Source organism: Dermacentor andersoni, chromosome 3 (genome assembly GCF_023375885.2).
Source record: "Dermacentor andersoni chromosome 3, qqDerAnde1_hic_scaffold, whole genome shotgun sequence".
NCBI lineage: Eukaryota > Metazoa > Arthropoda > Arachnida > Ixodida > Ixodidae > Dermacentor > Dermacentor andersoni.
In genome coordinates, this window is record NC_092816.1 from 28,522,588 (window position 1) to 28,547,055 (window position 24,468).

The 24,468-nt window shown below is 47.0% G+C and overlaps 1 long non-coding RNA gene across 1 annotated transcript in view; it reads left to right on the plus strand.

Moving 5' to 3' along the window:
• Positions 1–2,911: 2,911 nt before the first annotated feature.
• The window catches only part of LOC140216699 (uncharacterized), a 104,647-nt gene continuing 83,090 nt past the window's right edge, over positions 2,912–24,468 (plus strand). Inside the window, exons 1-2 of the long non-coding RNA XR_011893330.1 lie at positions 2,912–3,185; positions 4,202–4,353. This is a non-coding gene — a long non-coding RNA (uncharacterized lncRNA). The remainder of the gene's footprint in view (positions 3,186–4,201; positions 4,354–24,468) is intronic.

Here is a 24,468-nt window from a genome sequence, read left to right on the forward strand (position 1 = left end):
GCTATGCCGAAGTCGGCTACCTAGATAAAGTGTTCTCGAAGCCGTTTGTCGCAACTAAGAAGCATCCGACCTTAAGTCAGAAAGTCGTGTCGAATAAAGCACCTAGTCGATCTCGTTATGTTTCCAAGTGTTATCGGCACATTTACGTATCCTTTTGTCACAATATTTTTCGCGAAGGATGCCGTTCACTTGTCAAAAATATATTTATTTGTCGGTATACTTACGCACTCTGTGGACGTCCTATAAGCTCTATTGCATTCCATTAGATTTTTTTTTTTTTGCAAAAAAATTGCCTGTATACGTGCTAAGGACCATTGCTGATTAAAAGTGTAAGACGTTGACACTGTGTATGACTATGTAACACCTTCACAGACTGTGTGTCAGCGTCCACAGAGACAGCTCTGCATTGTGTACGTTCTTTTTTTTCTTTCTGCTTCTTTGACTCTTACCTTTGGCATCGCTTACATATATATATATATATATATATATATATATATATATATATATATATATATATATATATATATATATATATATATATATATATATATATATATATATATATATATATATATATATATATATATAAACGAGAAGAAAGGGGGTTAATCGAGGGGCCCAATTTTTATTAGTCATAAGAAGCCAACGAACACTGACACCAAGGACAACATAGGGGAAATTACTTGTGCTTAATAAATGAAAATAAAGAAACCATAAATTAATGGTAAATTAATGGCTAACACTCCCAGTGTTTTACTAGGACACATAAATACCCAAGAAAGTGAATGGGAAAACGGCGCCGCGGTAGCTCAATTGGTAGAGCATCGCACGCTTTGTTTTTCAAACTCTTCGGCTGGTGCACGGTTCTCGGCATGTGATTATTTCGTCACTATACCAGCCCTTTGAAAGTCTTCGACTCACACTTGATTGACTCAAGGCATTCCCATCACGACGCACGGTTTTAATGATTAGTAATTTGTACATTTGCACGCGCTCACACAGGCATGGGATATCAAGCGTGAGTTGCGATGTTCACCCGCGCCATTGTCCAGGCGTTTACACCAGGGACCCTATGGCAGCGCCATCCGACGACAGCGCAATCTTTTTACGATGGTCCCTTGTCGGTAGACAGCAGCAGCAGCCGTCGACGAGCCACGGCAGTCGTCCTGCACGAAGCACATATGTACGCCGGGGCGCATATTTCTTGTCCCCGGGCTGTTCGACACGAGAGAAAGAAGTGTTCATACATGAGAGCACAGCAACGAAGACTGCCTGGCTCTCTTCAGGTGGCGCACTCTTGTGTTACCTTTTGTCCGCTCTCCTACGCCCTCTACTGCCGGTTAGCCCGCCACACGCGTTCTTGTTTTCCTTTTTTCCCTGACTGTATTTGCCTTTTCGTCCGGCGCGTCTGCATCGTACGTCGTCTCTGTCCTTTGTTCTTTGAGTCGGCGGCAGAGAGCTCCGCTCGCCGACGGCTTGCCGCTCTTGGCGACGGGCAAGCGAGCCGTTCTAAAGAAAGCAGACGGAGATGTGGCAGGGGGGACGCCGAGAAAGCGTAAATCAAGCGCGAACGGCCTCCTTGGAAAGGCCATATACACCGGCTCCTCCAGTCGCTGGCTCTACCGAGTTTTGTTCGCTCTTTATTTTTTCCCGCTCCTCGAGGTTCATCCCACCTCGGCGCTCTGGTGTCGCTTGATCTCGTGCAGAGACTCCCAGTCATACGGTGCCGAGAAGAACAGCAGACGACATACAGCCTGCTCTTCGCGGTGGATCGGCATGTCGCCAGCCGCAGAAGGCGACGTCTTGCTTCCTCCTCGTGCTACAGACGAGTCGTCGTCTGCTAGTTCGCTCTTTCGGAAGTGGCTGTGGCACCGAGTAGCTGAACAGACGAGTATCGTTCCTTTATTCGTTTTTTTTCGTGTGTGTGTTTATTCGTGCTAAACCTGTCAACATATAAACTCTTGGCTTTACTTGTACACAAAACCAAGAAACTAAAGAAAAAGCATGGAGACGTCGATGTGCATTCCAAAATGCACCATGGCAACATTCCCTGTAGGAAAACACAGGAACGCTTCTATGAAAAGTTCGTACCGTAGAACAATCGAAAATTTAAAAGCGTTTGCGTGTATTCAGTGCGAAGACGTGAATTCGCGTCGCACCTGCGGCCAGTTGTTTTCTCATCCACTTTCATTACATTTATTTATAATGTCTTTAAGTCAATGAAGAACTTCAGACATTTGTTGGAATCTTATTATGCAACTAATAAATATCGGGCCCTTCTGCTTCCTTTTCTTTCCTCTCTCTCTCTCTCTCTCTCTCTAACTATTGACTGTGGCATATAGCCCAATTCTAACCCTTGATCTAAATTACTCAATCAGGTGGCCGTTACTTAAAATTGGTGGCCGAAAATTAAAATTGCTTAATTTAATAATTATATTTACGCTAATGAACTTTATAATTACATTACGGCACATATTCTAATTTACGAATTGTAGCTAATGAGTTCGCAAGGCTTCGCGCAAAAGCACACATACACGCACGCACGCTCACGTTAAGAACGAACCAGAGAAGCATGTGGTTGACTACCCTACACTGGGAGAGGAAATGTATGAAATAGAAAGATGAAAGAAAAAAAGCTCTCACAGAGCGGACATTTTTTGTTTGAATGTTGACGCCACCAGAATAACTATGTACGAAGTGCGAGCAGCAAGCGTCTCATTACCTTACGTGTCGCCAATGGTGAATAATCTTCTGGATGGTAAATGACATATGTTGACCAAAAGCCATAGGTGAATAAAGTTCCGTCGTGTTGAGTTGATGCTTCCGGCGGAGCACCTGACCTCGCGTGATTCGATCTCATTCATTTTTCTTGCATGTCCCAGTCTCTCCCGCACGCACGTATATACTTGAACCCAACTTTTGGTTCGGGGTGCATTTATCGCCGAATCCGTGCCAGTTCCTGTCGGATTTGTTGGGACACCAATTTGCCGTCCTTGCACTTTTGTAGAAACCCGCCTGCCGCCTTTCGTCGCGGTTGCGTGACAGGCTCCGCCGAATTTCATTTTTTTTTCTTTGCCTACTATAACCTTGAACATTTTGTGTCACGGCTTGTCGCTTTCGATCTTTCAGGTCTCCGTACATCGAGGCTGCGACTCGGTAGAGCGTCCCAGAGCTTGGATTAGAAGGTGCGTGAAAAAATCACGTAGTCACCATGAGGACAATACTCCGACCGAGAAGTCAGGCACGCTCGCAGTCACTGTAGGCAATGATGACAAAATACAACCATAATATGTGTAACGAGCAGTGCAAGGGGGATTGAGGCGCTCGACTTTTTTCTTAGTTAGGACAACACAAAGTGATCGGAAATCGAAGCCAGAAAAGCACACGGGTTATTAACTGTTCGTTTTAGTTCAAGTGTCGACACAGTAAGAAACTATTACGCAGATACAACGCACGTGCTGGCATCTCTGCGAAGCGGATATCTAATGAAACTGCCGAGGAAACCGCACAGGTCACAACTTTAATGTTGTGCAACGTTTGCATTTATGCGCTACACCCTTCGCAAGCTTTTGCTTAATCGCAAACGGCAGTTCACATGAATGAACACCGTGAGACGTCGGTGCAAATATGTCACGAGAGACGAAGGCGGTGCTTGGTGTTTGTCGAGGGAAGAACGACTATTATATAGAGGTGAATGGCACCGCGTGCGATGCGAAGGCCTGTAGCAAGTTTGACTATTATTCGCCCATTTAATTGCTACGCCTGTGGCCCAATGTAAACTCATACGCGCCACATGACGTAACACACGCGCCATCCCTCTAAACGAGCTAATTGTCTTTGGGACAGGAGAAGCATATGTGGTTAATAGTATATAAACAATATGATGGTATATACATGTATATAGTATATGGCCGGAGGGTTACGGCGTGCAGCGTTGCTGTTCTCGGAAACCGCGTTTCGATCCATCAATCAATACCATCCGACGCGTAATTCCTTTATCGTACGCGTACGAGCACTTTAACGGCAGGGGTGAAGGAAGACTTGACAGGGCAAACGCTCAGGACAAGAGAGGCGCTTGACAGGACTGAACGTCTGTCCTGTCGAGTCTTTCTTCAGCTCTGCGGTTAAACCGATCAATATGATTACGATATGCTGCACCAACTGTCCCAGCAGGTTACTATAGTAATTCTTTTATTTTCAGTGTGTGCGCACCTCCTTGACACGAGCTATTCAGCCAGAGAGCAGCAGTAACCAGCAGGAGCAGCCACGACCCGCACAGTACGGGAGGGTTCACAAAGGAAACCGTTGCTTTAAGAGGAAAACGAAAGTGAACGAAAACGCAACCTGCTCAAGGTGGGTGCCAAACCCACAACTCCCATTACGCGTGCTATGCACACTATTACTGAGATACCGCGGCAGTCGTGCTCCCCTATATTTCTTGGTTATCTTTATCTCTACTTTGTTATCACTGTACCTCTCCCTCCCCTCTTTCCTCAGCGTAGGGTAGCAAACCGGATCTTCCCCTCTGGTTAACCTCGTGCCTTAACTTCGTTAGCCTATCCCCTTTCCTCTGTCTCTCTCTCTCTCTCTGTGCACATGGACTATAGATCTAGCTCTGGGTGATTTCGGAAGTTCCACTATATAGAGATCGGCTCCGTGTTCAAAGGAAACGCGTTGTTTTCCCGCCTGATGAAGAGAGAGGGACATAGGAGGACATGCATATTATGACCACGCGACCGGAACGTATACATGCTGTACGTTGGCTACCAGCTTTCATAGAGTCTCAATAGGCTGTCACTGAGAGGTTTGGTGGGTCAAATATCTCAACACTCGCGCTCCTATATCTAGGGCGTTCGGTTCGGTCAATAGTTATCTTTCCTTTGCAAAAATGTGGACAGAAATAAAACTGTATGGTAAAGGCAGAGAGGCCAACCAGGCGCAAGACTGGTTTGCTACATTGCGCAGGAGAAGGGGGCTTAGGGGATGAAGAAAGAAATAAAGAAAGCTTATTAGCACAGTTTATAATACCAAAGGAGGCCAACAAAATGGTCCTCGTCGAGAACTTGTAGCCTCTAGCCTATTTTTTGAGGCAAGTTCACATCAACAAAAAAACAACGAAGTGCACTGTATAGAGAACTATAGACAAAACAATACGAGCGCCAATTTGTAACTAAATATACATTGGGAAATCCTTGTTTCATCAAAATTACGCATAATATTTTCGTCTTGTGTGTATACGCCAAATGGCCTGAACTTCTACACTCCTGAATTAAGCATAAACAACACACTCTCTCTCTCTCTCTCTCTGTTTTTGTCGCCACTTTACACTTGAGCTCGTTACATCTTCGAGTACTGCCGGGAAGTCGTTCGCCTTATCTTCAGGTTATACGTCGCTCTGGGGCATCTGGAAACTGGCTGCATGGTTCAGCACTCAAGTCCTCTGCTCCTACGACCGGCGACGGCGTCAGCGGCGTCGGCGGAATTTCGGGTCATCGCTTCTGCTCCTTCCCGCCTACCGGCGTCGGCTGTACTCCTTGCTCTCCCCCGCGAGCATGGTCGCCCTCTCCCTCCTCCACGCGTCGCATGGCGAGCGGGCGCTTTTATTGTCCCTGTGAAGTGGTGCGGTTTTATTTATAGGTGCTATTCACGACGCCGACACGCACAATGGCCACTGGGGAAAGGGGGGGGAGGGGGGACACGGACGGAGGCTGTGTTGGGTGGCTTCGTCGTCGCCGAGCGAAGAGGCAGGAGCTCGGCCGCTGCCACTGGTGCTCGAACGACGTTGAGCGTAGAACAAGAGCGGGAGGAGGAGGGTGAGGAGGAGGGGAGGAGGATGCGGCAGTAGAACCCAAAAGCACGCACACTGTGTCCCTAGCTAAACTCACATGAACAAACATACAAAGTTTGATGGTGATAGAGAGAGAGGGGGGCGGGGACGTGGATGACATGCATCACTCTTGGTGCTTCCAGAAGGGATGCGGAGAGGAGGAACTTTTGTTTTTCTACGCCGGTACAAGGGGTAAGCGTCATTTTCTGCTCTCCCCAAGTGTGCCATCCACTCTTTCGCGCCGCCACAGCCGCCATTTTTTACGCTTTGCCGGGGCCTCCGTGGAGAACTGCCGTCCTGCGTTTGCCTCCTTTTGTTGCGATCGTTCGCAGTCATCCGAATCAGCCTTTTGTGTTTCGCTGGTCGGTGCGCGTGAACACTCATAGGTGATTCGGCGGCGGGGCTTGTACCCATCGATGGCATATAGACGAACCGTTTTACAGATGCAGCCCATACGCGCGCTTCAATCTTAGAGAACGCTTGATTTCACATTTGTATATTAGATTAGAGCACCGTGACATCGTAAGACTTGCCTTCAGCATTGTGGCACACTTCTCAAACACGTGAAACGTCAGCCCAACTTGCGTGTTGTTCGTGGCACCATCGGGGCGGAATTATGAAATGGCACGGGCCGGGAATCAATAGTCTCGCAAAATTACACCATCACCTTTTGTTACGTATAGCAGCTATGCTGCGGCAAGTTCATAACGACTATTGCCATCTCCGGCTCGTAAATTCCGAATACTTTGTTAGCGTTAGAAAGGTCGTGAAAGACAGCAATGACGTGCCTGAGGAAATACTATATGGGCTAAGCCAGCGTCAATATGTAAGATTAAGCGAGATCATGTATCTTCGAAATGATGCTGTAAATCGCGCTGCAACGACCACCAAAAGATGCCGCAAAACTTGTGTAAAACAGCCTTGCTCACTTCGCTCCTCTATTTGCGGCTGCCGCGTTTCGAAAATGCTGTCGCATAATAGGGTGCAGTGTGACGCAGCGAAGTCAGACATTACTGCGCAGTGTGAAAGTACTGTGGAGGAGTGTGGATGCTGGAGCATGAATCAAACTTAGGAGGGCGAACACAGACGATGTGCACCCACAGCTGCGCGCAACGCGTCTTTGTAGCAGGTTTATATCTTTGCGAGAGGAACAATTGACGAATAGCTCTAGGAAGATAAATCTCTCTCTCTCTCTCTCTCTCTCTCTCTGTGTCTGTCTGTCTAGAGCTATTTCAACAAGGGGTCGTTTTTACAGGCCAGTAGATTTTTGAGCTTGGCCACCAGCCGAATCAGCTGCCGCAAACCCCCAATTCCATGACGCCGCTGCGTTCTATATATATATATATATATACATAACAAGAAATAGTATGCAGGTCATTGAACTCGGGCCACCGTCTGCCATTGCCTCGCTTTAAATTTTTTGCATGGTTTCTGGACAACATACGCGCGATAACGTGAAATCATGCTGCTTGAGCAAGCGCTGCGCTACACGATGTTCTGAAGATTCTGCGCTCGCAAGTGGTGAGGAGGCCAGTGTTGAGCAAAGAAGAGTGTTTGCGGTTAGTCTCTCTTTCCTTCCTTTATTTTTCCTTTATTTCTGCATGCGGCCGCGCGGTTACTGAGTGAGAGTGGCTTGTATATACTAGAGAAGCGCGGCTGTGAAATCTTTGTTTTTTAAATCTCGGGTCACTGCCTTCCTATTTTCTTTCTTTCTTTCTTTCTTTCTTTCTTTCTTTCTTTCTTTCTTTCTTTCTTTGTATTCCTTCGCCTTGTTAACTAGTGCCGCAGGGGCAAATTACCTGAACATTCCCATAATCAGCACTTGGCTACTGCAGCCACGAAAGAACAACGTGAAACCAGAAAGTCCAAGGAAGAAACGCCAATGCGGCTGGAGCCAGTGGAGCGTATGCAGTTGACGCAAGTTCTGCAGGCAGGCGGCGGTGTAATCAGCGTTTTCAGATTAGGTGTTAACGAATTGAAGCGAGGAGGGCGGGAAACGCAGAAGTAAGAGCGGTAACAGCTGGGCATGCAACCCCCCAGTGGCACCTTGGCGTGGGCGAACCTTTGTATAATGTCCTCTTCCACCTTCGGGAAAGGTGTACTACGGGGCGTAAAAGTTTGGGTTGGCGCGCCTAATGCCGGCAACTGCGTTTGCTCTCTTGCTTTTCTACTTTCAGTTCTTATTGATTTCTTTATTTATTCCTTTATTTATCTTAGCCGCGTTGTCGCGTCACTCGAAAATCCTCCCTCGAAATGCAGTGTTCGCAGCGGGCGTTGGGCTTCGCCACAGTGCCCGCCTGGCGCACGGGAAATACCCACTCTGCATTTTTCTTCTGAAAGGGAGCCCACAAAAATTGAAGTAAACTTGGGTTCTCCCAATTTCATACGGATTTGTTACCTTGTAAGTCTATAGCTCTGAACGAAACCTTGAGTAATAAATGCAACAACTGGCAATGATTATATGCGCGTGTGCAGAAAGTTATTTCAGTCAACGTTTAGAAGAAAAAGAAAAGGTTGCGCGGAAAGTTTGAAAGATAAAGCGTGATAAGCAATGCCACAAGAATGTATGAAGCCATAAACAAGAAGATTAGACAAATTCATGTATAACCCATCATTGCCATGGCAATTCAACGATTGCGGCGCCAGAATTCCCTCTTGCATGCATACGTAACTCTATGGGACAGGCGGCCCCGTAGTGCTGCTTAACTTTTGGGAAGCGGCATATTCTGAGGAGACGCGGGGACGCTGTGAGCAGATATCGTGCGCAACCCCTTGTTATCTACCCTTCGACTTACATGCTCGAAGATCAGAAGCGTAGCAGTTTGGGCGAGCAGGGCTTGTAGTTTGGGCTACTTTTTGGGGCTTGTAGCGAAGCTCAGAACGAGCAAAAAGGAAGGTGGCAGGGCTAATGAAAAGGAACGGAGAACAGGGTGAGCGCTAACTTCCGACTGATGGTTTATTTCGTGACTCAGAAGGCGACTTATACACTCAGCGATCCATGTGACATGAAAAGACAACAACACAAAACCAAGCAGCAAACCACAAGTAACCATGTGAAAAAAAAACATTTTCAGACAGCCTGTGCGGCAGTCCGAGATACGCCAATCCATTTTTTGATAACGATAATGAAGGTGACCTTACACATGCATGGCCCATGATATCTTTTGCTTCAATGATTTCTCTTGTAAGCTGATTATGACTACGACCTAAAATGACGCATTCTTCTAAAAAAGGTTTGCACCCACACGTTTTGCAGTGCTGCGCAAGAAACCCCCCCACACGAAACACCACACGAATATTCGCTTGCTTGGCGATTTTCTTAAGATTATGGGAACCCGCCGTGGTTGCTCAGTGGCTATGGTGTTGGGCTGCTGAGCACGAGGTCGCGGGATCGAATCCCGGCCACGGCGACCGCATTTCGATGGGCGCGAAATGCGAAAACACCCGTGGTGCTTAGATTTAGGTGCGCGTTAAAGAACCCCAGGTGGTCGAAATTTCCGGAGTCCTCCACTACGGCGTGCCTCATAATCAGAAAGTGGTTTTGGCACGTAAAAACCCCATAATTTAATTTTAAGATTATGGGAGACGGTGTGGATATAAGGAATAATGCTTGTCCTACCCTGAGTAGTTGTAGATTATCTTCGTGCTGGTTGTCTTTTCTAAACTCTCTTAGAATCCGTTTTGCTACTGACACTTTTAAGGACACGGGATAACCAGCCTGCGAAAGCTGTTGTGACTGAGAAGCAAAGCGAGACAAAACGATATGGTGGCACGATTTTTTCAAACCATTAATTAGTCAAATGTTACAACGCCTCTCTTGACCAACTTAGAATGAGCAGAATAAAACGGAAGAAGTGGTACGTTGGCACGAGGTCCATAGTACCAACACGTGTGAATATTTCATTACCCCTGCCACCTTCCTTTTTGGTCCTTCTGAGCTGCGCTACAAGCCTAAAAGAAGTCTTGCTCGAAGAAAATGCCCGTTTTGGAGAGAGGATCATGGCTTGCTTTTGCAGAACTCGCCCTGACAACGCCGCCAGAAAAGCTATGAAATCGACGCTAAGTGAAGAAATTTACAGAAATGCGTTTAATTTTACGGAGCTCTCGCGAACAGCTCAGTGCTGACTGTCAAGGCTTTCCGTACCGACGGCGAGTGCATCTGCTGATTCGCCGGAGCATCATCACAAAAAATCTCACACACTCCTCAATTTTCTTGCCTTAACTTGCCCGATTGCTCGCTAAATTGATTCTTTCAAATTTTAGGTAATAAATAAAGCAAGAAAGGGGAAAAAGAAACAATGCAGGATGTCATGTTAGCGCACGCGCGTATTATAGAGTGTCTGTTACATGAAACAGGCCCTGGGAATCCTGGGAAAAAATGAAACACTGAACAGGAAGTCGTTGTTCAGCATTTATTAGCTCGTTAACCCTTGCAGAGTCAACTGGATGGACGGACGCCCGTTCCTAAATCACTTCTGCTGCATGCGGCTACTGATGTTTGCGATAGGGCCGGCTCCCGATAAGAAAACGTGCCTTCTTCTCTTCCTGCGAGAACAGCACATCGGGCTGCGGGGCTATGGGAGTCAGTGCTGATGGTCGACAGATAAAAGGAACAAAAAAAACATAGCGAGTACGAAAGAATATGGAAGCTTACAGACAAACAGGGGGCATGCAGCGACGATCAGAAGGCGCGCGAACGTTTCGCGAGCTTAGCATTATATAACGAGCTCCTTACACGAAGAGGCCGCTCGCTTCTTGGTTTCTTCTCTTCTTCTTCGTTACTTTACCTACCGGCGTTTCCAAGCTGGAAGCTGTACATGCTGCTCCCGCATGCTTGCACGACGTCTCTTGTGCCGCGGTCTCTTCCTGCGCGCCGAGTCGCTGGCTGGTCCCGTCCGGATAAAGGATAAAGCGAAGTCGTGACTCGGAAAGCGGATATATTCTGGGCCAATTACGTCCAATTACGGAGAAGGGAAAAGCCCCCGCGCTGCTTCCCCCTGGCGGCAGCCGCCGCCGCTGCCATCGCGCGCGGCACGGTCCCGAAGAAGGCCGCGAGCCCGACCGCCGCGCCACCTACGCTACCACGTGTCGCGCGGGGTGCGCGCAAGACTAGCAGTTCCACCAGAACCGCTGGCGGCGTATGGTTTACTGCAAAGAAAACTGCCAAATTCTGGAGTTGTAGCACCTGTGGGAACTGAAAGCAGGGTGGTTCGACTAACGCGGCATTGTGGTTACTACGCGTAGTAGGTATACGTGGATATTCTGGCTTCAAACGGCTTTGTGACTTTGCAAGTTAACCGTCTTTCATGAAAATGCCGAGTTGTAAACGCGACAGTTTTCAATAATTATGCTTGTGCGCGGATGTTTATTGCGATAATCGTTTAGAACTATACGATTGCTTCGGAATTTAGACCAATAAAGGCGTATGAGGAGCGTCAGATTTCTCATTCCCTTCAACTCTTACGTGTGACGAGGGCCACTGAAATTTCACCTTGAACCCCCTGCACCTGACGTTTTTCTTTTTCTTTCGTTTTCTTTCTTTTTTTTCAGCAGCACCAGCGATTGCCTATAATAAACTTCTCCTGAAGTTTACTATACGCAATAGTTAGAATCGCTGCATAGCGCTGGCTTTCACCCTGTGAGTATGTGATGGCATCTTGCGCGGAATCGACCCTTAGTTTTCGCAAAGCGGCGGTGATTGCAGTATATTGTACACTTTTAAGCGGAACTAAGTGATATACCTGGCCAGACCATGACACGTCAAGGGGAGGGTACAGAATGCCGCCGCGCATCTATCTGTTGGCGATGGGAGTTCCTCAGTTGGCTTCGAACAAGAATGCCGCAATTGAAACCCACTTTCTTGAGCTACGACTACGACTTGAGCTACGATTAGACGCGTCTCAAACCTGGTTGACTCAGCTGTGGTGAGTGCTCCGTAGCCAAGGTACGTACTTCCACGGTGACTGCGAGCAAGAACTCATGCACTCCCATTTCAAGGTCGCACGGACCACGATGGCCCGAACGAAGTAGTCTAGAGCTGCCGTGTTCTTTTGAAGATGTTACCTGCAGCGACCGTGTAACCCAACTACCGCAGAAACACATCATTCCAAATTGCAAAGCAATGTTTCTTGCACCAGGCCGCTATAGGAGTTCCGAAGTTTGCGAGAACTTTTTTACACAGCTTCGCTGTAGTTGATGTGCGAGTAGCTCTTATTTGATATATGTAAGCCTTCGAAAAACCTTTTTTTCGGCTTTGTACTGAGTGTACATGGTCTCCCAGCTAACTTTAACCAATGTTTAAAATATTCGAGTGGGCTTAGGAGGACGCCACTACAATAACATTTTCGGCGATATTATGGAGCAGATCACACGTTCTTTTGCATTCTCCTTGGGTTCCTAATTAGTCAAGCATAATTAATTAACTTCGCTAGTATTATATTTAGAGACAAGCTTCCAGCGAGAAAATTGTATGCATAGAACGCTGTTGAAAACGTCCACTTCTTCCGTCTTTGCGTTCGTGCCTGTTACGCAATAATTTTTTTCCGTGTCAAAGAAAGCCCGTCAAATAAAAGAAATCCGCGTGACTATAAGCTGGAGCGGCGCAAGCGCAGTGCTCTCAAACGTTCCAAACGAAAAAGAAAAAGAAAGAAAAAAATGAGCGCTGTAGAATACTGCCGCTGAAAGAAAAACAAATTGACAGGGCAGGGACTAAGACCGGTGGCTGCGAAATTCACTCAAGCGATTGATTCCCGTTGCTCGGCCGAAACCCACATGACGACGCCTTTTATGATAGCACAATCTTTGCCGCCCTATCACTTCCTTCGTGGCAGCGCACAAATGCTTAAAGGCGCTGTTCCTTACCATATGTGCAAACACGAGTATATATATTCATGAGTATATATTTTTTCATTTGGCTGGCTTTCTATATGACATGGAAAGAATGATAGCGCAATAAATACGAATTTCTGAACTGCTCAATCAGACGGTTCCTGGAAAAATAATTCCTCAGCGGAAGTTTATGTCTGTATTTAGGACTTGCGGGAGTAATTAATTACGCATTCGACTAAAGTTAGCTATAGGACATCCTGTTGACGACGCGGCGGTAACGTATTCTCTTTTCATGAAACCATCACGACGGCCCTCATTTGCGCGCGAATCCCTCAGAGATATTTCCAAGTGCTGCGTATCGTTGCAGGAGTCGAACAGTCCCGATTAACTAATTCGATAATAATTGAGGTCTTGTTATCTATAGGCATCTCTCATTCAGGTACTGGGGAGTTAGTTTTCGACAAATCTATCAAGAAACGTCGCCGGCTGCTGTTGATACTGGACAGCATAGTGCAGTGGTAACCTTGTCCTACATTTTAACAGAGTCAATGAATTTGCGCTGCAGCCACGTTCGGTGCTGTCGAAACAGGAACGAAAGAAGAAAGACAGAAATCACACCGATTCAACGTACTTGTTGGAATCTGTGTTAAGTGAATAGAGTTCTGGTGAAATGTGTCTTCGGAAGCTCTACTTGCCCGAATATTCTCAGGCAAGATCAATAGACGTGGCTATGTTCTCCTTTCTTTTCTTTTTTTCGCAGAAGTTGCATTGCGAAGACTTTTCTTCAAAGTGGCCGAGAAAAAAAGATACTGTGTGTCCCAGCTAACCTTAAACAAGCTATTAAAGAAGTTGAATACACGGTGACATACGATCTTAAGACTGATGGTGTTTGGTCGTCATACTTCTGACCATGGCTGGGACGTTAGCTGCGACAACCTGTAGGTGCATACGTGCTCGTTTTGCCTGTGTCAAGCCTGTCTGAAACATGCGGCTTCTCTTTAGAACTTTCGTGAGCCGTGACTGGACCAACCGCGTAGGAACAAAATCTTGGCACCCCAAAACCGAAGCGGCCCCGTCCGTTCCCGTCTTCATTCTAAACATGCGCATCCGCCTCTCTCCTTCCTATCTACCTTTACATCAGGCCCTCCTCGCCTCGCCCTTTCCTTGTACGCGCGCGCATTTTAAGTATGCGCGCGTCTTGGAGCGGAGGGGAAGCGGATCTGCGCATGACACGGCACGCTGAGGGCGCATGCGCGCGCTCGGCCGCGCGCCCAGCCGTCGCTCTTGGAGGCGGAGCGCCCACCGAGCGCCATTGGCCGAGACGATGCGCGTGTCCCCCCCCCCCCTTTACTTGTCTCCCCCCCACACCTTCCTCCTCTCTTCTTTTTCGTTGCGGCATTGGCGCCCTTTTGTTTTTTGTTACCCCGCAACACTGGCCCGCAGAAGCGGCCGCCGTGGTCCGCCGTGGACGCCGCCGACGCCTCCGCCTCTCTTACGGCGGCGGCGAATTGCTCATATATTTGCACTATTCGCTTCTTTGCTTACACCAAGGGGGCCGCATTTTGTAACGATCAATTTCGTTTTCGTTCGTTCCGTCCTTGCTCATTGGCTCGGACATGGCTCGAAGGCTGCCGCGACACCTTTATGACCCTGAGATCAGCGACTCAACGCGACGCACGATAAGGAAAGAATGCTAGGAACGGAACGTTACAAAATGCAGTGCGTCAAACAGCAAACCCTAAACTTCGTTACAAAACGCAGTGCCAGATTTCAGCGCTCTTGCGTTTTGCACGCAGATAACGCGACCACGAACGTAACACGAGGGGATGGGGGAGGACTTTTGATCTCTAATAAATAAATAAATAAATAAATAAATAAATAAATAAATAAATAAATAAATAAATAAATAAATAAATAAATAAATAAATTTTATATATACATCGCGCAGGAACTGGAAACGAAGCGTAAGAACAGGTCTTTGATCATCGTTACTGCGAAATGACGTCGCAAGATGAAGTGATAGAACGAGCGTTGACGTCTTTGTCACTGCAAAATGCACAGTTCCCAATCCTAGCACACCGTTCTTGCGCGAGGCGAAGTGGCAACGGGGACGGAGAGCACGGCGAGCAGGTAAAATAAGATTCTAAAAGAAGAGAGAGAGAGAGAAACGCCTTGTGTTCTATATAGCGCAAGGCCCGTTCTGAGGCCAGTAATTTCGAGAGAGAAAAAAGAATACACGTTATATTTGTGCAAATGCGATGTATGCCAGATTTGTCCCCGTCGTGACTATACGGCGTGAGACTGTTCTCGATTGGGCTAAATGGCTCGCCCCTTTTCTCTTATACAGCAAGCACGGCAGAAATGACAGGGGGGAACACGAATTAAAGAAGGAAAGAAAGAGAAATGAAGGAAGGAAGGAAGGCAAGTCGACTTTTTTATTCATTTATTATTATTTTTTTATTTTTTAGAAATGATCGTTTTCCAAGCTGTCATCGCCACGTCACAACAGGTTGCATGACGCAGTGAACACTCAACGAGCAATTCTGCCAGCGTGCATTTTTCGCAGTCTCCAGTTGATAATTACGCCTGCGCTGTGAGCTGACATGTGGAAAAAAGAGAGAGCAATCTGGGAAAGACAGGGAAGCGGAAGGTTACCCATTGTCGCTCTCCAGTTGGCTGCCTTGTACTCTAGGAAAAGAAAAGATTAGATAAGGTGGTAGAAGCAGTCAGTTGGTGTAAGCACACTGTTGGTGAAGAGAACTTCTGCGAGTCTGGTGTGTTGGGTGTGCCTCGAAAGAATATTCATTTCTTCTTGGGGACCTGTACACACATATATAAGGAATGTGTGTGCGTGCGTGTGTGTGTGATTGGCGTGTTTGTAGATATGCATATATGTGCTTAAATGCAAAAGACAACTTCTGCTCCCGCATCTCTTGTGTCAACTGCCTCTTGCGAGTGTTTATCCAAAGAAAAATTTTGGCTAATTTCAGACCAGTTGCACCACAATAAAACGTGTCAGAAGAGGCGTTGGAGTTGAATGAGTTCTAATACTGAACGTGAAAGAAATGTGATACCCCTGAACAAAACGGGCTGGGCAAAATTCTTTCGCAAGAGGGCGAATGTCTTGAAGTAACTTATAAGTCTTGCTAGAGGGCATCTATCCGTGCAGCGACCATGCAGGTGCGAAACACGTAGCGATGGCACTTAACGATGACGACATCAATGTCATGGTTGAGCGATTGCTTAAGGAATTAGTTTATTGAATGGTTGAATGAATGGTTAATTTGGTGTTATATCCTAAACAGGAAGCGTGCTCATGCCAGCGACAGGTTTATGCAACCAGCTTTTATTCAAGTCAGCCTCTCAGTCGGTCTCTCTCTCGAGTTCTAAAAAAAAAAAAAAAACGTGTTTCACTCTGTAACAAACAAAATGAGTTGTAATTCAGAATGTAGAGGCCGGGAGACGGGTCCCATTGTTAATCACACACACAAAAAAAAGGATTGTTCAAGTTTCTTAGTCACTTTGTTCTGGTTCATTGCCTCTCCTAAAAAAGAAAAAAAGAAAATAACTCAGTGCCCTTCCACTCTGTGAAGAAGGATGACAAGCGAAGCTGTGTATGTGGGCCCCTTAATGGCGAACTGCATTTCGGCCGCGGGTCGGCCCGGCATTTCACTATCTTCTGGATCGGCCCACGTATCCATGGGGAGCGCTTAACGCCTGCGTCACCTCCGCTGAGGGTCGGCCCGGCATTGCACCATCTTCGAGATTTATTTCTACACGCGGACACGATAGTTGGGAAAGTAGCCTTTAACAGGTTCGTTGTAAAATAATGTTTGCTGACACACCATCGGAACAGTTCGAGCTTCAAAACTTCACTTGTGGAGGACCAAAGTATTCCCTTCAAAGAATTAGTCTCGCTGCAAATGTTCTTTCATTGGGCGTAGTAACGATGTAAGTTCCGGCTTCCGAATAAAACTATCGTATTTTATTTCACCGATACGACCTCCACAGCAGACGTCAAACAACACGTCTGTTTATTCCCAGCGCTAATCTTCCGGATCGATGGCGGCATAATATGTTCCGCATGCGGCATATGCCGCACTGAGGCCGGGTTTGTCCACACAAATATACGGCCGCTTTTTGTTGACAAAGCAGGATCCGGTCGATCTGGGTGCGTTTGAGCAACACAGAGGCGCCTTATCCTTGTGCTATGACATCAAGGGAGGAGAACGTGTACATATTTACACAAGGGCCCTAACGGCTGATTTCTCTTGACTATCTGCCGAACGCGAAGTTCGATTTACGCGTACGCATTCGTTCGCGGCTAATCTTGGGATTTGGTCGACGCCCAATGAAAACACGAATGTTGTAGTTGTTGTTGTTGATGTTGTTCAAGCACAAGCTAGGATGGGGGGTGGGGGGCGTACCTATTACCAGGAATTGGCGGAAAATTTCATTTGCTTTAGAAAACAAAAAGAGTCTCTAAGAGAGAATAAAGCATAATACAGTATTATGTAAAGAGTGTTTTGATTTTCCGCTATTCATCTCTTTCGATATTGCCTGCCATGACACCACGCGTTTGCTATCGCTGGTATAGGCGATTCTTTGCTTCCACAGATGATAACAAATAACCGTAATACGAGGAAAATAATCGTTACGTAATACGATCGCAGAAGAATACACAGGGATAAGCTTGGTTTAAGGATTCATATCACGAAGAGCTCGGAAGAAAGACAAGAATAGTAGGAAGAAGAAAAAGAACTATAAAAATAAAATTTTGTGGCTTGTAGGAACTTGAATACAGGATCAAGCTCATCCTTTTCGCTAAATCTTGCGTGCATTTTACTTTCGGACTTTTTAAAAACTTTTTTCCTTATTTGTGCGGGACATTTCGTTCGTAGTACTAATGTCCGCACTCTGACCTTGGATGGCACTACCCGTGCTGAGTAGGAAAAGACTCGGAAAATATTTTCAGTCATATTTTCTCTCGTCCATCCACTTAGTTGCCAGACACCTTATCTGCGTAACAGCTGCATACGTGTAATGTATATGGGATCGAACGCACAAAAGTTGCTTTATTTGGTGCACCCACGCGGTGTTTCGTACATCCCGACTACAGCTATATGTCGCTGAACACGAGATCACGTGGTTCGGTTAACATCCTGGAGTGCACATTCGGGTGGTGGCGGAATTGAGAGGAGGAAGGAAAATGTTCCGACAGAACCCATCTCACGAAGAATGTCGACGTTAATGTGATTATCATTGAAGCTATGCAACATGACACCGTATTGCGAACGTTGAAATATGTATGCAGCCGGGATCCTCTCTCCCACTGCACACGCTGCGCCATCTAGTAGCAGCGTCATGAAGTCCGCGCATGCGCGGGTTCGATTCTGCCGAGCACTGGAGAAAGGATTTTTTTCTTTTGCCAATCGGATTTGCCCTTCTGGTTAATCTGCCTGTCCTTTCCATTTCTTCTTGTCTCCTTCCCTATTGAAGGATCATTCTAATGTGATCAGCAGTCTGATGTGATCTATCTATCTATCTATCTATCTATCTATCTATCTATCTATCTATCTATCTATCTATCTATCTATCTATCTATCTATCTATCTATCTATCTATCTATCTATCTATCTATCTATCTATCTATCTATCTATCTATCTATCTATCTATCTATCTATCATTTTCCCGCCTACCTGAGTCACAGGGTAGTCCATGGTCGAACGTATGCATCGACCATGGACATGGAAGTCGGAATGGACCAGTGCATCGGGCTGCTGTGCTGAGGGAGCAGGGTTCAAACCAACAGACGGACAAACTTGGGTCACTGAGTATGTGGCAATGTGCACATATTGTGCCGCTTTTCAACGCCGGCATGGGTCAGTGTAGATGCAAGACTGGGTACGTACCGCTTTTAATGAAGCTCTTTGACGCCGACTTGGAGCACTGGGCATGGGCTACTCGGTCTGTGCCCAATGACCTTCTTTGATGCCACCTTGGGTCAATCGGTATGTGATGTGTGCCACTCTTTGATGAACGTCTTAATTAAATTTGATTCCAACTTCGGTAATGAGGTATGTGCTACTGGAAATGTGCCGCTCTACAATTCCTTAAATTTATCTGATGCTGGGAGGAATAGAAACCATGTCACATGGGCTCCTTAATGACAGCAGCACGACGCTTTAATAAAGCACGTTGCACCACAAACGCACGGGGTATGAGCCGCTTTCCAAAGAACGTCTTTCACGCCAACGCTTTAGCGAGTGGCGCCATGAATGCGCAGAGTATGTACCGCTCTTCAATGAACCTCTCGCCAACTTGGGTCACTGAGTATGAGTTGTGCGATAAGCGAGGAAGAATTCTCAGCGTTCGCACGAACCGACGCGCCACGCTTCTCGTCTCGGAGGCCACATGTGTAGTTCTCGGCAGCGCCGCTATGGCGCAGCATGTCCTGAAAGAAGCGTGAGAGTGGAGCCCGGCTGCCGCATGACACATTTCTCAGCGTTCGCATGCACCGGCACTCCGTACGTTTCTGAGGCCACGCGCAGGCTACGCGGCGACGCCGCTAGATGGCGCCGAGTGTTCTTAGGGAAGCGTGAAAGGTGGGTCCTGAAGTCGTTTCGCCGGTTGCAGTACGTTGTGTCGCTATATTGGTTCCATGCTAAGCTTTGCATTACCGTTGACAATCATAGTGAGATGTGTTCTGCCGATCTTTTTATTTATATTTCTCTTTATGTCCTTCTAGAACGGCACAGTTTCCTCAGTACAGAGCCTGATTCTCTACCCATTAGACCATGGACTACTCATTGACCCACGTTGGCTCGAAAACGGTTACATACGGGCAGGCAGGCAGACAGGCAGGGCAGGGCAGGGTAGGGCAGGCAGGGCAGGCAGGGCAGGCAGGGCAGGCAGGCAGGGTAGGCGGATTGACGGACGGACCGGCGGATTGAACGACCTCAAAGTGCATAAAGTACCCCAAGAATTCTAATATAGAGAGAAATAAATCTAAGAGAGAAAGAGACGAAATATAGAGAGAAAGAGACGAAAGAAAGGAGATAAGCAGGGCAGTTAACCCAGACAGAAAATGCAGTTTCAAGAAATCCAGACACCCGGAAAGGCGGACGCGAACTTTTTCTTGAAGGGCCATAAGTACAGGTGACAAGGAATTGCATTGCATGGATTAATGCCCGTACATGCATATCATACTTGGTGCTCTATTACGTAAAGCTATTCCAAACATTTCTATTCCAATTCTGCAACCCCAGCCCTGCACGATTGTAAAAAATTTTTTTGGCCACCACCACTTCGCCTGCCTGTCGCCCGATGTCACAAAAAGCGGGACAGCTCCCCATGTAGTAGGACGTGTACACATTGATAATACATGAATAGTCGGACAAAAGAAAACTAATTATTTCTGATTCGGCACCTTTTCGCAATTTGCCCTCTGCTATTGGTCAAAAATTTTCGGGTTGCGCTCACTTCGCCAGTCTGTCACGCGACGTCACAAAACGGCGATGACTCATCGCGTCAAAGTGACGAGTACGCGTTAGAGATGCATTAATGTGCTGAACAAAACTGATTTTTTTACCGTATAACCGGAGACTGCACCGTTCCGAAAGGCATAGATGACGGCTGCCCGCCGATTTCTCAGGCACTGGCTATTTGCAAGTGCCGGAGAACATGGATTTATTTGCGTACAATAAACTTTTTGCGAGTCCGCATCACGTTATTGAACCCTTTCGGTACGTATACGACATCACTGCCAACTTTTTTTGCCGTGGATCCGTTTTAGCAGCATTCTTAACCTTCTGTTGCACGCCGCCGCGATTTTCGACCAGCCACCAGAAGCTAAGGGGAAGCGGACCAATCGTTGACGCCGATACCACCCTCCTCATCCGGCAATCTATTTTCACTGCATTAGGAAACTCTCTATGGAAACGCTCCTATGGAAACCCTCTCCACTTGAGTGTGCTCCTTGCCTCTTGTCAGCCAATTAGATAAGAAAAACCGCTCAATGAAGGCAATTTTATTCGTTTCGAAAGCAAACGAAGGAGACCTGCTACGAACGAGGAGAGCGTTTGATTGGGCTAATCAGACAACGCTACGGGTTACCGCCCGATGCTTGCCTCGGCAGTTACCTAAATTTGACGTCACGATATTGGAATAAAAACAGATTGGAATAGTTTAACGCTATAGGGCCCTTGTACAGATTACAGAAAGAAAGTAAACGATTACTATTACAATTACTCCATTCAAAAATGTGGTTGATCACAGTTACCAATAACTGCCCCATGAACGTAATTGCTGCATTACTCAAGTAATCGATTGCTTGGACGTTACTTTTCTCTAGCCTTTTAGTAACGTTGCACATATACAGTAAACACAACAAGCTGGCCATGGCACTTTCACTACGTCCTCTGCAGCCCTTCATGCACTGCTCAGCTGCACCAAGAATTCCTCTTAACAAATTTTGTTGGTAATCGTTTCTCGTGTTTATTGCGAAGGCATCAGACAGCTGCATTAAAGAAACTTGCCATTACAGCTTGTCTCGTCAAATAAAGTAAGTGGCTGCATGTAAATGCCTGCTCAAAAAAAAAGAAGTAATTGAATTACAGTGAGCGTAGACTATAAATTACAAGCTTACCGGGAATTGTAAGATTACAAGTAATTAATTATATGTAATTCGTTACCTACAAGTCTGATCCATAGCGACCAGCAAGCGTTAACGTGCGGCGCAGTCATCCCGCTGGAATTTAAACAGGAAAGTGGGTGGGCATCAGAGGGGATAGAGTTGGGTAGCCATCACCTGACGTCCCCACTTCTCCTTCTTTTCCTCCCCTTCTCTCTCTCTCTCTCTCTCTCTCTCTCTCTCTCTCTCTCTCTCTCTCTCTCTCTCTCTCTCTTTCTCGTGATCCTCGGTATCGCGACACCACACGTAAACCGGCGGCTTCGCTTCTTCACCAGCGAGCTCGCGTGCGTGCACCTCCTTTCGGAAAGGAGAGGAGAGCCCGGGCGACGCCAAGAATGTCGAGCGTCCGTCGTCCATCGTGCAGAATGTCAACGAAGGCATTTCGGTCGCTTCTCTTTCGCGCCTATCTGGCCGTCTACTTTCGGAACCGCGGCCACCGCGCCCCCTCGACGCGATACGGACACACTGCCGCGCTGCCCCAGCCCCAACCTCACCCTCCACGGGTCGCCCCCACCTTGTTACTTTCTCGTTTTTTTTTTTTTCCGGCCTGACTTTCTTGCTGTCCCCTCGACTCGTATCGTTCGTGTCGCCTCTCCTCCCGGTTTCACCTTAGCACTCATCCCAGATGCTGTTTTGTCGCAGGCTGTCTCGTTCGAGTGCTCGTCGCGTTGAAAGACGCCGAAGAAGGCCAGGGAGGCATAAAAAAAGAAAGAAAAGATATAGCAGTACAGAAAAATGAAAAAAAGGGAAAGAAACATAAAAGAGATCGTGCGCATCAAAGCGGACACAAGGAAAGTTGCGGAGTATGTTATGTGCAAAGCAGGTGGCGGTAGGGAGGGGGAAGCGGAGAGGTGCTGCCGGGGCTCCAAGAAAAGCTGGCTCACCGTCATCGTCGTCGTGGTGGTGGTGGCGTTATCAGCGTCGGCACAGGGTAAGCGACGCTGCGAAATGGCCTCGCGGACAACTTTTATGACATTTTACCGGCCGCGAATAATAATGGCGGCCTCGCCTCGATCATTTGGACGCCACGCCGTCGCCGCGACCTCTGCGGCTCTCGTCGTCTTCGTCACTGCCGTCTGCTGCTGTGAAGAACGCGGAGTGGCGCCTGTGTACATATATATATGCGTCGTTTGCTCCTGCGTTCCAGCATGTCATCTGTTCTCTCACCCTCTCGACGCGTCTCGTTCTTTCCATCTGTGTTTGCGCAGACTACCTTTTCTTTCTTTCTTTTTCTTTGTTTCTTTTTTTGCACAGTCGGGGCTGTACTTGCCTCTTAAAGCAATCTTTCTGGCGCTCTTTGATGTTCTCCTCTTCTCTTAAAGTCCAGTCGCTTCGCTAAGGCTCTTTGCATTTTCCCTTATTCTTTTTTAATTTTTTGAGCCTGCTAGCTTCTTTTTTATTTCTTTTTGTTCATTGCATCGTTGGCAGCGGAGGATCGGCAATGCCTGCTTATAAGGCGCATAGTTTTTCTCAAAGTGCGCCATAAAAGAGGCGTTTCGCACGCATTGGACGACGACGCAACGGAGTGTGAAAGGTCCGAAGTCATTTCAAGCGATCCCGGCATCACGATCCGAGTGCCTCTGCGATCTTATATATGCGTATATTTGCTGGACCCTGCGGCATCTGCGCTATATGCTGCCATTGCAATCACAAATAGCAGCTCATTCGTACTCTTATTAGCCGCTCTCTTTCATCCTGTTTCTGCTTCTTCTGCTCCCTCGCATCTTATTGCAGCCGCCGTCACAGCTTTAACGACCGCGCGAGCGCAAGGACTCAGGATAGTTGAATTTATGCGCCTTGAGGACGGTCTTCTTTCGAGGTGGCCCCACCATAAAGGCAGTCAGTCGAAAAGTAATAGGCTATGTGAAAAACTAATAAGCGAATTTCTTCACGTCGGCTTTTCGCACTCCCGTCTCGCCATGATTTCGGCGGAAGGAGCAGCTTCATCATAAACGTGCCTCTTTTATTGCCCAGACGCATTAACGTCCTGAGTGGATGCCCGGAATCGAAGCAACGAAAAAGAAGGCATCCGTGAAATTAAACGCACTTCAATCGCTTGGCTGTGGAGGGAAGTGTTCACGGCGCCTTCGCTAACTAAACTTCAGAAAACGGAGAGACACGTGACCCTATGGAGCCTCCAAGCTTATTAGTGCGCCACACGCGATCATTCTCGTTTGATATCGTGTCTCTGTATAGAAATGTGCACAGCTCGCTTATCGAGGGCTTCGGAAGCGGGAGGGGCAGGAGGGGCTTGGTCCCCCCTTCCCACTTGAATAACACATCCGAAGCCTCAGTCGGTTACTATTAAAGCAACCTGCAGGAGCCAGAGCAACAGTCACCACGATTTTCACCGCATCACCCGTAGTATCTGTATCATGCCGTGCTTGCTTAATTAGAAATAAAACCAATCTGAGCAACCTGGTACAGAAAGATATTCATTCTTGAACAACATTCGTTCTTCTTTAATTTGTTCCCTTACAATCCCCGCAAGAAAACTCTGTTATGTTCCTATTGACTTTTCAGTGCTCTCGCTGCCCGACGACGGATCTATAGATGAAGGGAGGGGTGTAGGGGTGTGCGAATAGTCATTTTTTAGACTGAATCGAATTCGAATCAAATAGTGCCAGGAACGAATCGAATCGAATCAAATATCGAATAGATCTCGAATAAGGAACGGGAATTATCGCGATTATTATGAAGCTATGTTCTCACCCTATTGCACAAGGGAGCATTAAGCACAAATTGAGCATTAAGAGCGAACAAGCAGTTTCTTAGCAACCACAGGACCCTTCAGAGAGAGCGAATGATCGCTGTGTCACCTGTAAAGTTTGCCTACCTAAGCGACGAAGCCTGCTCCACTGCTATATGTGTTTAAGACATACTGCAGGCCCATCTGGGTCCAAGCAAGAGAGGTAAAGGTGCAAAACAAGAGACCATCCGGACCATCCTACTTCTGCGCTAGCAGAATTTATCAGTGAGAGCCCCATTTTTAATTGTGTTACTGAGCCACTCCCTTTTTCCTTTCCCCTCCTGCCTTCCTTGATGCAGCCCTGGATTTGCCCCATAGCTCTCAATGGACTTTCTCTTGATATATTATAGAATAGCGTGCGCAATTTTTTT